The sequence below is a fragment of the Zingiber officinale genome, chromosome 8B (genome assembly GCF_018446385.1).
Source record: "Zingiber officinale cultivar Zhangliang chromosome 8B, Zo_v1.1, whole genome shotgun sequence".
NCBI lineage: Eukaryota > Viridiplantae > Streptophyta > Magnoliopsida > Zingiberales > Zingiberaceae > Zingiber > Zingiber officinale.
The window spans coordinates 70,240,537-70,255,473 of record NC_056001.1 but is presented as its reverse complement, the minus strand read 5'-3'; the positions used below and the strand labels follow the sequence as shown (position 1 = coordinate 70,255,473).

Genomic DNA, 14,937 nt, shown 5'->3' with positions numbered 1-14,937 from the left:
ATGCAAGTAAAACACTTGATGCAGCCCAAGTAAACTATTCTACTACAGAAAAAGAATTATTGGCAGTGGTATTTGCTATTGATAAATTCAGATCCTATCTAGTAGGATCAAGAATAATAGTGTATACTGATCATGCAGCTATTCGGTATTTACTTGGAAAGAAAGATGCTAAACCCAGGTTAATCAGGTGGATTTTACTTTTGCAAGAGTTCAACCTTGAGATTAGGGATAAGAAAGGAGCTGAAAATGTAGTAGCGGATCATTTGTCTAGAATATCTCAAAAGTCAGAAAATGAGGTGGATTTTGATTTACCTATTGATGACATATTCCCGGATGAACACTTATTAGCTTTATCAAGTGTGAAAACTCCTTGGTACGCAGATTTTGTGAATTTCCTTGCTAGTGGAGTGTTACCTCCGGATTTTTCTCATCAACAAAGGAAAAGTTTTTTTCAGAAGTTAAGAATTATGTTTGGGATGAACCTCTCCTGTATAAGAAGTGCAATGATGTGATTTATCGAAGATGTATACCTGAAGAAGAAGTTAGAGATATCTTGTTTCATTGCCATTCTTCGTCCTATGGAGGACATTTGGGTAGTTCAAAAATAATTACGAAAATTCTTCAAGCAGGATTTTATTGGCCAACCTTATTCAGGGATGCTAAGTTGTTTGTTCAGTCTTGTGATCAATGTCAGAGAACTGGGAATATAACTAAAAGAAATGAAACGATGTTAAATTACATTCTTGAGGTTGAGTTATTTGATGTTTGGGGAATTGATTTCATGGGACCTTTCCCTCTTTCATATGAGAATAGGTATATTCTTGTGGCGGTGGATTATGTGTCCAAATGGGTAGAAGCTGTGGCATCTCCTACGTGCGATGCGAAAATAGTTATCAAATTATTTAGGAGTATTATCTTTCCAAGATTTGGGGTGCCAAAGGCAGTCATTAGTGATGGAGGATCACATTTTATAGAGAAACAGTTTGAAAACTTACTTAGAAGATATGGAGTGAAGCATAAAGTAGAAACACCTTATCATCCTCAAACTAATGGGCAAGCTGAGATATCTAACCGGGAAATTAAGTCCATATTGGAAAAGACTGTATCCACTTCAAGAAAGGATTGGGCATTGAAATTAGATGATGCTTTATGGGCATATCGAACTGCTTATAAAACTCCTATTGGGATGACCCCATTTCGATTAGTTTATGGTAAGCCTTGCCATCTTCCAGTTGAACTAGAACACAAGGCTTATTGGGTAATTGCAAATTTGAATATGGATTTAAAGGAAGCAGGGGAGAAAAGGAAGCTTCAGTTGAACAAACTTGATGAATTAAGGATGGATGCATATGAGCATGCTAAGTCTTACAAAGAAAGGACGAAGAAATGGCACGATCAGCACATTCTTCGTAAAGACTTTAATGTAGGAGATTTGGTTTTGTTGTTCAATTCGAAATTAAAACTTTTTCCTGGGAAGCTTAAGTCAAGGTGGACGGGTCCATATGAGGTAAAAAAGGTTTATCCTTTTGGAGCTGTAGATATTTGGAACAAAGATTTTGGGATAATTAAGGTAAATGGTCAACGGTTGAAAAAATATATTCATGGTGCAAAAATAGAAGAGGTACAAAGGTTGTATTTTTCTGAACCTCGCCCTCCAGATTGAATTCTTTTAGCTAGTATAAATTCATTTTGTTGGTTTTTACTTGTTTTTGATTTTGTTTTCAGATTAGGTGCAAAACAGAGCCAGGCCATGTGCTATACACGGCCAGGTAAAGGTTGCAGAGAAGGGAAGTGTTAGGGCCGTGTCATCCAGACACGGCCGTGTGGGATCTCCCGAGGAGAAAAAGGTATAGGCCGTGTCCCAGACACGGCCGTGTAAATAATCCCGAGAAGAAGGATGGAGAGGCCGTGTCCCAAACACGGCCCGTGTCTGGAATCCAGAGAAGAAAGAGAAGGGGGCCGTGTCACAGACACGGCCGTGTGATGAGAAATGAATATGGCCGTGTGATATCACATGGCCCGATCCACTTCTTTCTAGGGAATTAGGGCACGGGGTGTGGGCGGAACACGGCCGTGTACCGCCGCTCGTTCCTCTTTCCTATTTTCCCATTTCTAAAGGTTTAAACTACTTCTTCTAATTTTTCTTTCTCATTCTTCTTAAGGAGATTTGATTTTCTTCCATGGAAAACGTGATTGAGGAGATTTCGGCCACAAGAAAAGGGAAGGAGAAGGTGGTTGCAAGAAAGGAGAGGAATGTTTGCTTTAAAGGTATTTCTAATGACTTTGGTATTGTTTTCTCTAGTGATGAGTAACGGTATAGATATTCTTCTTTATGTAAACGACCTCTTTTAGGCACTAGGTTTCTTGATGTTGAAACTTTAGAAACTTTGGGGTTTAAGGATGATTTAGTTTGGTTATTTGAAAGGATAGGATGGAGTGGTTTAGTGAACATGAAATATCCTACTTGTCCTAGAATTGTTTTTGAATTTTTAAGCTCAATATAGGTTGATAATGTTCAAGGTGGGGGGAAGTTTAAATTTCGTTTGTTTAATGAAAGTTATGAATGGACATTGGGAGATTTTAATACTTGTTATGAATTGCCAAAGAATGAGCTGTGTGTGATTTTGCCCCAATTTGAGAATTCACATTTTTGGCAACAAATTTCTGAATAACCGCTATTTGATCCTCATAATTCTAGAGTTTCCCAAATTATCAATCCTATTTTTAAATATGCTTACTTATTCATGAAAAACACTATATTTGGAAGGGAGGACAAAGAGGGATCAGTAAGACTTGTAGATTTGTATTGTTTGTGGGCAATGGTCGAAAATGTTCAAATTAATTCTGGTTATTTCTTTCTTAAACATTTGGCAAAATTAGGGAAATCGAATTCTACCACACCTATTATTTTAGGGGGATTACTTACTCAATTGGCCTTAGTATTAGGATGTGATTTGAGTGAATTAGAGGTGGTGGAGAGTTCTTGTACATTGGATTTGAATTCATGTTTAGCAATGAAAATGATTAAGCATGAAGAGCATGGATTTAGTTTAGTCATTAAAAATGGTTTCCCTTTAAAACTGCCCAATCATGATTTTACTACAATTCATAATAAAGAGAATTGGTGTTTGAAGTTAGCTAGGCAACAATCTAGAGCTTTGTCATCTTTTACTCCAAGAAATGTTCCTAAGGGTAACCAAGAGATTCATAGTTTTATGTTTCAAGAACTTAATTCTGCTTTAAAGAATATTCATAGTGATTTAGATTCAACTTATGAATTTCTTGAGAATAAGAAGCTTATGGAGGAGGAACTATTTAAAAAGTTACAAGATTGTTTTAAGAGTGAGAGAGAATTGTGTGATAAGATTTCTAAAATGATGAATGCTTATAAGGCTAAAATGGAATTTCATGAAGATCTTAGAGGTTTTATGAGATTTGTGCAGGATGATATTGATAAATTGCTTGAGTATCATAATTTTTTCAGAAACGAAGTTAGATGGGTTGTTGAAGATTTTGCATTTCTCTTCCCTGATTTTCCTGATTTTCTACCTCCTCCACCATATTGATTTCATCGGGACGATGAAAAGTTTAAGTCTGGGGGGGTGTCATGTACTGTTTAGTTTGGTTTTCATTTTCAATTTTTAGTTTTTGTTAGTTTTTCATGTTGGTTCTTGTTGCTTTATTTTGCTTGTTTTTGAAATAATCATGGCAAAAAAAAAAAAAATTTTTTTTTAGAACATCAATCTTCACTTATATGCTTTCTTGGATTCAAGTGAAATGTTAGCACGATTATTGTCTTGATTCATGGTGTTCGAATGGTGCTAGTAGTAAACTTTGTGTAGTTCTTTTTTCTATCTTGGGAAGCATTAATAAGCTGAGAATCTTATGGTGATGAGTTTTAGTTTTGGTTCAACCTTAAGGATTTTATCTTCACTACACTTGTGCTTGATGCTTGAATAGTTGATGTCATTGAAATAGTCATGATTCATCTTGTTTGCTTAGTACTTGGTTTCCATGGTGATTTCTCAACTTTCATTTTGGTTACTGGATGAGGCTCAAATCATTAAAGCTCATTTGGAAAAATCAAAATATCCCAACATGTGTGCTAAAAAGTACATTTGTGAATAAGTTTTGCACAATGCAAACACTTATAAAAAAAAAATAATAAGGGATATAAAAAACAGTTGTCATGAGTGGAATCTAGCAAGTCACCCCTTTGAGACCGAGTTAGGTTACTAGGGAAATGACTGCTTAGCTTCCCTTGAGATTGAGCACACCTTTGAGACCTTGGGTTAGTTGAGAAATATAAACCAAGTGAATGGTGAGTAAGTGCCTATCACTGGTTACTTGTCTTTCACTGGAAACACTAGGAATTCAAATTTGATGACGACTTGACTAGGACATGGATTGAAACTTGAAGGGTGTTGAGTTACTTTTACACTGTGCACAAGATTCTTATGCTTGAACCATACTTTACTTGTTTCTATGATCATGCTTGTTAATGAAACTTTTTGATAGAGTTAGGAAAGTGCACTAGGTTTTATGAATGTGTTGTAGAACATATGAATTTAGACTGCGACATTTTGCTTGAGGGCAAGCAAAGGTTTAAGTCTGGGGGTGTGATATGCGTAGATTATATACTCTTTTATGCATGTTTTTACGCACATTTACATACTTTGAGCATGCTTGATCTATGCATTTTTATACTTCCAGCTTTCCTTTTAGCATATTTACTCTTTTGGTTCGGAGATCTGCTTTTTGTGCATTTTTTGTACACAGGAGTCGATTTGGTGAAGAATCTACATCTTTGGGCAAGCCTTGGAGGAAACAAAGGGAGAAAGCACCAGGCCATGTACCTCACACGGCCCTGCACTGGTATGGAGCTCGGGCCGTGTGGAGTTTGGCACCAACAGAAGAGGAAGATGACATGGCCGTGTGAACCTCACACGACCGTGTCAAGATTTGAAGCCAACCAGAGCAGAAGCCTTACATGGTCGTGTGGATCTACACGGCCGTGTGAGGTTTCCAGAAACCAAGCAGGCTGTGGCCGTGTGAACCACACGGCCGTGTAGCATTTCCAGAGAGCGGAAGGGTCCTGGCCGTGTGAGTCACACGGCCGTGCAGCTTTGGCAGAGAAGGAACTGGACATGGCCGTGTGAATCTCACACGGCCGTGTCACGGGGCTGTGTGGCACCCGATTCCCTCCTCTATTTAAACCCTCCTTCATGAATTGAAAGGGGATCTCTCCCCCTTTGGGAGAAGGCAAGATTTGGTGGTTTCCTTCCATTCTTGGGAGGATTTCTGGGCGATTCTAAGGGAGTTCTTGACGATTTCGACTCCGGAGCGAGGATAGGATCCGAAGACGAGGCTTCTTCGTAGATAAGTTTTCTCTTTCCCCCTTTTCTTGGTTTCTTGGATTGGGGATTTAAGAAATGCTTGTAATCTTCATTTCTTCGGATATTCTTCCTCGATTCATGGAGTATATCTTGTATTCTAGGATTAAGGGAGTATTTGTATGATGGATTGATGTAATCTCTTATGGATTTGTCATTTTCTTGTTTCAATGACATTGTCTTGCTTGTATCAATTAGATCTTGAATGATTAATGGTGATTTGTGCTTAATTCTCATTCTTGATTGATTGTTTGGATTTCTTGTGGACTTTGTAAAGATAAACTCTCACTCGATCATCCGAGGGATTCACGTGACAGGTGCAAGCCCGTGTTAGGACGTTTGAGAGATAATCTTGAAGAGGAAATAGGAATATTCAAGAGAGTAGGATGGATTTTTTGTTTAGTTTCTTGTATCTTGATAGATTAATAAGTTGTGGGCTTCTATGTTGATATCCGAGGAAGGCATAGTAATAGGTGCGCTTCTGTGTAAGGACAACGTAGGTTCACGTCTAATTGATCATATTTAGATACATTTCTCAGTCCTTAGCCGGTTATCTATTGCAAGAGAGAACCGACAACTTTCTACAAGTGTTTGGCAATTGAGGGATAAGAATTGGTGAACCATTTACATTCAAGAAATCTTACAAAGAAACCGAAACTCCTAGAATCTCCCTTATCATAACCCAAAACACTAAACTCTTGTTTGTTGATCTATAATATTAGATTTGTTTACCTTCACTTTGCATTTGAAACGATTGGATAGTTGTTTAGCTAATTCGCATTGAGACATTTCTAGTGCTTATTCCAGTCCCTGTGGATACGATAATCTTTTATATTACTTGCGGCATTTCCGTACACTTGCGGAGCGTGACAGTAGATTCACCTTGTTTCTATTCAATGACCTGTTGATGCCTTGTTCATGCTTGATGAGTTGCGTGTGTGCCATGTTTACGTTTCTATGCTTTGATTGTTTGATGTGAAGGATTGTTGATCCCGCAAAGGGGATACCTTAGAGCGTATTGACCAAGGTACCCTAGTGACAGGGGTAACCCTTTCTGGACGTCTAAGACGTTCCCTTAAAAGGAGAAACAATTCCTTAGGAACTGCTGCTCTCGTAAAGAGAGTGCTCTAGATCGTATACCCGAGGGACCCTAGTGACAAGGGTAACCTGTTCACGGACGTCTAGGACATTTTCTTGAAGGGAGAGGCAATTCCTCTATAAGGAGGTAGGTAACCCTTATCCTTATTGTTATTTACTAGATGTGTATCCCAGTGATCGACCGAGGCGCCCTCGTGACAGGGGGGTTAATCGTTACAGGATTTCACAGGGATCATCTCTATTCGACACTTAGGGATATTGACCAATCTAACTTCCTACAAGAGCATGGACATAGAGGGTAGAAACTAAGCAATCTATGTAGTATCTCCTAGTATTACAATGAAGCCGAAATCCTAGAATCCATCTCCCGAAGCTCATTCCATCTAAGATCAGTTCTTTCTCTTTCTCTCATCCTTCTCTTTCCCTTTTCAATCACCCTCGTTAGTTTGCAAATGCCAAAGCCAGCTTTCGACCATCTAGATAACTTACCTTGCGACATCTCTAGTGCTTAATCAACAGTCCCTGTGGATTCGATATTTTTATTACTGGCGACGAAACCGTACACTTGCGGTTGCGTAACAAATTTTTGGCACCGTTGCCGGGGACTGTTCGCATTAACATTAGTAGATTAGTAATTTAGTTAATCTAGACTTGTGAATAGCTTTGGTTTTTCCATTTTCATAACTAAAAAAAAAAAATCTTCATTTTCTTTCTTATCTTAAAACTCTGCATTTATTTCTTGTTATTAGTTTAAGGTTCAGTTTTTCATTTTCTTTATTTTTGTATTCTCTTTCTTGCTCTTAATTCTTCATTTTTTGTTTTTTTTCTCTCATAATTTTTTCTTGAATATCCATGAGCACTAACATGTCAAGCAGGTCCTTAAAAGATTTCTCTGCACCCATTTCTGCAAGATTTTTATCTCCCATTGTGCAGCCTCATATTGAAGCAGAAAGTTTCCAACTAGACCCAGAATTAATTTCCATGATACAAGGTCATAAATTTGGAGGAGAAGTATCAGAAAAGTCCTTATCTGTACCTTGAGAGATTTTTAGAGCTTTGTGATATGGTGGACTATGAAGGAGTGTCAGCGGATACAGTTCGATTGATGACATTTCCTTTCAGTATCAAGGACAAGGCAAGGACTTGGTTATATTCTCTTCATCCTCAAAGCATCACAAGTTGGGAACAATTGGAGCAGCAATTTTTGAATCATTTTTTCCCTCCAAGCAGAAAAATCTACATGAGGAGTTGCATCACAAATTTTGTTCAAGCAAATGGAGAATCTTTATTTGATGCATGGGACAGATTCAAGAGTCTACAAAGGCAGTGCCCTCACCATGGCTTGGAGAAATGGTTGATTCTACACATATTCTATAGGGAAATTTCTTTTTCAGATAAGTGTTTGTTAGATTCATCAGCTGGAGGTGCATTTATGGAAAAGAGTATAGAAGAAGCTTATACATTAATTAATCAAGTGACATTGAACCTCCATGGATGGTCGAGCAAAAGTTGGATTGAATCTCCCTCAGAAACTTAAGAAGTACAAGCCATATATACTAGAGAGCCTATCAAACGAAATACAATTCAACCACCCAAGAATGTCGAAATTCGGAAGTCACAGAGTGAGGAGTTCAAACATTTGGGGGCAAAGATTGAGAGCATAGTTTCAAAATGGTTCAAAGAAGATCCCCCTCCTACACAAATAAGATCTAGTGAAAAGTGTAATGATAGTAAGTTGAGGAGCGACAAGAATCATGAAGAACTTCTGAAAAATGACTTGTATAGAATTGAGGAGAAGAATAATAGAAGATCATATGAACTTAGTTCCATTATTCTAGGAGGTTCCCAAATGCCACAAGTACCTTTCCCTCAATGATTGATCAGACTATCACTAGACAAGCAATTTGAACCTCAGCCTTATGCTCAACCATTCCAAAGACTTTCACTAAGGGTTCCTTTTCCACAAAGGCTAGTGGGGGCTAACGAAGATAAAGATCTTGGAAAATTTTGTGATATAAAAATGCTTGAGTGTAGATTTCTGGATGTATATGAAGATGAGGACTCTACAGATGAGGATTGTGATAATAATGCAGTGGATAACAAGTTTTCAGATCTTTCTCCAGAGTTTACAGGATGTTATAGTGACATTGAATTTTCAGATGATGAATGTATTGAGGTAGATCAACGTAAAAATGCAAACGAAGTCAATGATCCTCCTATAGTTGATTGTCCTGTTGAAGATATAGACGTTGGTTTATTTTTCGATGCTTGTGTTGATAATGATGATTTGGAAGGAAGTGTACGGAGCTGTGGTGTGGAAACAGCATCTCAAGAATCACCTCCTTTATCCACACAACCTGAACATGTGTTACAAGAATTGAACATGTTGTGGATCCATGTGTAGGGACTTGTGCAGAGTTAGCAAAGTCTCAAGAATCACTACCTTTGGAAGTACCAATACCAGAGCCAGAGCCAGAACTATCATTTGATTCAGAGTAAGTCGCATCCACATGTTTAGAAATTTCAGGTACCTCTCAGCAAATTAAGGTTAGTATTTCTTGTGATCTTTTGGAAACTTTTATAGAGGTACCTGCCATTGACTTTGTTGGATGTGATTCAGTTTTTATTTCTTATTCTTCTTATCTTAATATGGTTATGGCTTTATCTTATCTAATACGTTTGCGGGAGATTTGTATTTTCTTTGCATGTACAGATTTTCATGGGGCTTATAATTGGAAGCTCGATCTGAACCATCTTCGACCTCCTGAAAGAATTTCCAAGAAGACGAAGATGGAGAGAGTGATTCTTCACTTTTTGATGAAAGCTCCCTCCATAATAAGAGCCCTTGGTAAGAGGGTTCTAAAATATCTTACCCCTCCAAGAGCGAGATTTCGATGAATCTAATGAGGTGGTCGAGCTAATGACCTTAAACAAGCGCTTCTTGGGAGGCAACCCAAGTTCATTTTCTTTGTTTTCATTCATGTCTTTAGTTATTTCTAATTTCATTTATTTTTAATAATTCATACCCTCTACTTAATTTTTCTTGTCTATCATTCTTTTTATAGATTTCAGAGTTATGGAGGAATGTGAGCATCGGATAGAGGAGTATCTTGAAGCACATGAATGTCAACCATTTGAATCTCATCACTTGGTAACTTCTCTAAACTTCATAAATTTCCTTCACATTACATTTCTAGTTTTCATCAGGATGATGAAAAGTTTAAGTCTGGGGGGATGCATTAGAATGCATTTAGTTTAGTTCAACTTTTGCTTATTTCTTTTTGCATAATAAAATTTATACTAGTTGCATCTTACATCATATTATGATTGTTTGTTCCTTAATGCAAAATACTAGTTATTCTAGATTTTATGTGGTTCATGTGTTACTTATGTTTAGTGATCTATCTTTTTCTATCTATGAAAGCATGAAGTGAGTAATGTTTTTATTATAAGAGTTTAAGTATTGACCTTGTTTTAGGATCTCTATACACTATGCCTATTTTTGATGGTTGATAACTCAAAAATAGTCATGATTTATAGGATTGGACTAGTACTTGTGTTTCTATAGTGTCCTCTCAACTATATTTTGGTTACTAGATAAACTCAGATCATGTAAGCTCATTTGGAAAAAAATTAATCCCCCCCCCCCCAAAATGAAAGTTTATTCAAATTTAGTACTTTGCAAAATTCAAAAAAAAAAGAAGAAATGAATGAATGAAAAAAATAAGGGATAAAAAAACTGTTGTCGTGAGTGGAAACTAGCAATTCACCCCTTTGAGACCGAGTTAGGTTACTAGGGAAATGAATGCTATGTTTCTCTTGATACTGAATATTCCTTTGAGACCTTGTGTAGACGATGCATAGCATTTTTGCGGGGAACGAATCTTGCGTGTGGCAGGTAAGTGTCTATCGCCGGAAGCATAAGGAACACAATTTTATGACGACGTGACTAGACTTAGGGATTGAAACTTGATAAATTTAGGTCACTTTCGCACTGAGCACGGAGGACTACTACATTGGTCATACTTAAACTACTTTTGTATCTTGCTCACCAATGAAATCATTTGATAGAATTAGATTGACTTGCTAGAGATTATGATGCACTATCTAACCACATGAATCTAGATTGCGGGTTTTGCTTGAGGACAAGCAAAGGTTTAAGTCTGGGGGTGTGATGTGTGTAAATAGTATGATCGTTTATGCATGTTTTAGTGCACATTCACTTGCTTTATGCATACATATTCTTTGCATAATCATCTCCTTTAGTGCATACTCATCATAAATACTCTTTTGTTCGAAAATATGCTCTTTGCTTGTTTTCTTGTTGACAGGACGTTAGTTGGAGCGAAAATGGAGCAAAAGTGCACACAGGAGCTTGGGTCGTGCAAGGCCACACGACCGTGTGGCCATGAGCATGTTCCGGTCGTCCCAAATGGCACGGCTATGCTTGCAATCCAGAGATGAAGAGGGCCTTGGCCGTGCCAAATGGCACGATCATGCCAATCAACCCGTGGCCAAGCAGAGAAGTAGAAGGCTCTGGCCGTGCAACCTTGCACGACCGTGTGGCTACTCTAGAGAGGAAGCAAAGAATGGTCGTGCAATCTTGCACAGCAGTGCCTCACAACCAGCGGCCAAGGAAGACACGAGCATGCTGTTAGTTAGAGCCCTAGAGTCAATCATTTGATGATTGTATGGACTCATTGTATCATATTCTTGTATATTAATAAAGGCATTTAGTTTGGTTATTATACTTACTTATATTGGTGCAAAATAAACTAAGTATAATAGTGTCCTTGAGTAGAAGGTTCTCACCTATATCAATCGGTTAGTTGAACCGATAGTGAGATGATATAGGGAACACTACTCTAAATCATTCCTAGTCGAGTATTAACATTCAGGGACAATGTTAATGCAATAAGACTAGCATGTAGGTCAACTCGATGACTTGATCTCACAAGTCATGGATATGGAGATATCAAGTTGACACATGGGTATGCATTGGAGAATGTATATTGAATGACCCGCCATGAGAAAGTATCATGGATCGTTATATGAGTGTCATATACTTTCTCATGTGGCTATTAGTATGACTATTAGTCCTTAGACCTGAAGTCACCATGGATCCCTACATAAGGAGTTATGTACTTTGGTTTCGTTAAACGTCACCCGTAACTGGGTGGACTATAAAGGCGATTACTGGGTATATAACGAATTATATAGCGGGATGTGAGTGATGTAGATGGGATCTATCCCTCCCATATGACGGGAGCGACATCGGTATTCTTGATAGAGTGAGACCACTAAGTGCATGGCCATGCCCAAATGAGTCAACATTAGATGTTGAGCTCATTTGATCGAGTGAGTCTACTTGGAGTTCAAGATTTAGATTGATTAGAGGATGACACGGTCTATGCCTCATATTGATCAATCTAGATGTCTAGGATAGAAGGACAATGTCACATATTGTGAGGAGTCACAATTAGTAGTCACAAGGTGATGTTGGATCTCAACATTCTTGTAACTTGCGTAGTAATGATGTATTGCTAGATACCGCTCATTACTTATGCTTCTAAATGAGTTTAGGGGCATTGCCAACGTTACAAGAACCTATTGGGTCACACACAAAGAACATGTGGATGGAGATTAGGTTCATATGATGAACCAATTGGATTAGGTTCATATGATGCACCAAAGATTGGATTCAAATTAGACTTATTGAGTTAGACTCAATTAGATTCAAATGTTGAATGAGTCTAATTTAAATTTGATTCATTGAGTCAATTTATATTAATGAATTGAGATTCATTAAATTGAAATTGACTTGAATCAAATTTTGGATTTAACTCAACAAGGGAGAAATTGGTCAATTTTGACTTGACCAAATGAAAGTTGAAACATCAAGTTTGACTTGATGCATTGCCACATCATGTAGGTTGACTCATCCTACATGGCATGACACATCCTTGCCACATCATCACCACCTCATAATGGTGTGCCACCTCATGGAGGTTACACACCCATTCCTTTTAATGTGGCCGACCACATTAAATGAGGGAGTTACATTTGTGTGGCTGGCCACACATTTGATGGTGTATGAATGCAATTGATTGGCATTCATTCTTGCTTCTTCTTCCTTGGATGCTTGCTTCTCTTGGTGGTTGCCGTGACTTCCATGGTCGTGAGGAGGTGTTGAGTTTCATCCAAGAAAAGATAAGAGAGTGTGAAGGACACAAGAAGAGGATACTACTAGTTGAGTATGTGAGAGTCTTCTTGTTTTCTCTCTTTTCTCCCTTTTTTCAATCCCATCCGAGAGCTCTAGAAAGTGCTAGCACACTTGGGGCTCTCTTCTCCATCCTTTGAGTGTGAGAGACACTCCTTGTTCGTGTGGATATCATTAGAGGAGTGTCTACGTTGACACTCTCGAGATCCGACACCGTTTGGACGAGCGGGAACGCGAAGGGCTTCGCTACAAGGGTAAATTTCTTAACACATAGATCGAGGAGTAGATCTAAAGGTTTTTGAAACTCGTACTCGTATTGTCTTCGAATTTTTCCTTGCACGGATCTACGGCTTTGGGTGATTCGGTGTTTCCGCGACGCGAAAAGCAGTTTTCGCGGCCCGAAAGACCCAACAGTGGTATCAGAGCCACGTGCAAGGCTTGTACGAGTTTAATTTTTTGGTTTTATGAAAACTAAAGTTTCTGTAATTTTCTGTAAAATTATGATTTTTGGGTTTTTATGAGTATTTTTCTCGAGTAATCGAAGCACTAGTGTTTAGACGCTTGTAGGCTTCAACTACCGGGAAGTTTTTTCCAAAACGGTGATGTTTCGACCCAAATCCGTTTGGGACAGCGAGCGAAGGCGCTGTAGGATCGCTTAGGAGCAACTCACGATAGTTAGATCATGGGTAGGGGCACTCCCCCTAACCCCGCAAGGGGATTTGCTTCGCGATTGCGCCGGGAAAATTCTTCTCAAAGGTTTCGTCCCAAATCGTTTTGGGACAGTAAGTTTAGGCGATGTTGGATCGCAAAGGAACCCTCGCGATGGTTAGATCGCGGGTAGGGGCGCTGCCCCTGGCCCCGCAAGGGGATCCGTTCCGCGATTGCGCCCGAAATCGCTAAACGGGACCGCCGGGAAATTTTACTCGTAAAAAATTATAAAAATTAATTTTAAAATGATAGAAAATTATGAAAAAATATATTATTTTGAGTTATATATTAATTTTGTGATAGTCATGGCCCAAAAACCCAATATGATTGGATTGTGTTGTAATTCATAATACGGCCTGTGTGCCGTTATGTGTTTGCGCGTGTTGTATGTTTTTATTTTTCCGTGACCTGCGCGTCGTGCCTTTCTCTTATATTCTTGTTGTAAATTAGATTTAGACTCGAATGTAACTCGAGTTTCAAATTGTAATGTACAAATTGAAGCGGTGGAGGGTCCACACGAGACGGAGTTCCGAGGCGGGCACGAGCAACACAAGGTGGTCAAAGGGAGGAGCTTGGAGAAGCTGTTGACCCTAAGTTGACCATTCGATCTTCTCATTGGATTGAGAAGATCGTAGTAGGGGCATGACTAAATCACAAATAGATTAATTAGTTAATTGCTTATGAATATGATGCATGTTTAATAAGTAATTAATTAATTAGTGCCTTACGATTAGATTAGATCTAAGTCGTGCACATGATGCACCCTTGCGATTAGATTAGATCTAAGTCATGCACAAGATGCATCCTTTTCGATTAGATTAGATCTCGATCGAACCAACTCTAAATGCCTAACCGTGCCGTGATACCTATCACTACCTCGATCACATGTATTGTTGAATCTGCCAAAGCAGAGCAATACATATTATCTTGGTAGGGTACGGAGGGACAATCTTGGTCCCGCCTATCAACGCATGGGTGAATACAAACTCAATTAGATTGAGTATTCCTAGTTACTCGGTTGGATCGAGTCAACTATAGGCATTATTTCCACGGTTGGAAAAGATAGGTCAAAATCACATCTATATTAACTCTCGGGCGTATTAGCTAAAGCTAACTCGAGTTTTAATATAAATGCAGATATTGATTCTATAAACAAGAGTTGCATAGAGATGTAATTGGTAATTGTTACCTACCGATCATACTAAGCCTTGGGCGTATTAGCCAAAGCTAACTCAAAGGTTAGTATGATGTGGATCTTGTCCCACAAGAATTATAGTATTCAGTGGGAGCATCATTTAATTAAAGGCCTAATTAAATGATTTTTAAAGAATATGATATTTATTTCTGCAAATTTTCTGTTGTAGATAACCATGACGTCGAACACGAATTCCTTCTCCCTGCGATCTGTCCTTGAGAAGGACAAGCTCAACAGAGCGAATTTCCTGGACTGGTACAGGAACTTGAGAATAGTTCTCACCCAGGAGCGTAAGCTGTACATTCTGGAGCAGCCCATTCCGG

The 14,937-nt window shown here is 38.5% G+C and overlaps 1 non-coding gene across 1 annotated transcript; it reads right to left on the bottom strand.

The window, feature by feature from the left end:
* Positions 1–7,729: 7,729 nt before the first annotated feature.
* On the bottom strand, positions 7,730–7,835 carry LOC122018249. Its single transcript, XR_006121677.1, has one exon. It is a non-coding gene; the product is annotated as a small nucleolar RNA R71 (small nucleolar RNA).
* Positions 7,836–14,937: the final 7,102 nt, after the last annotated feature.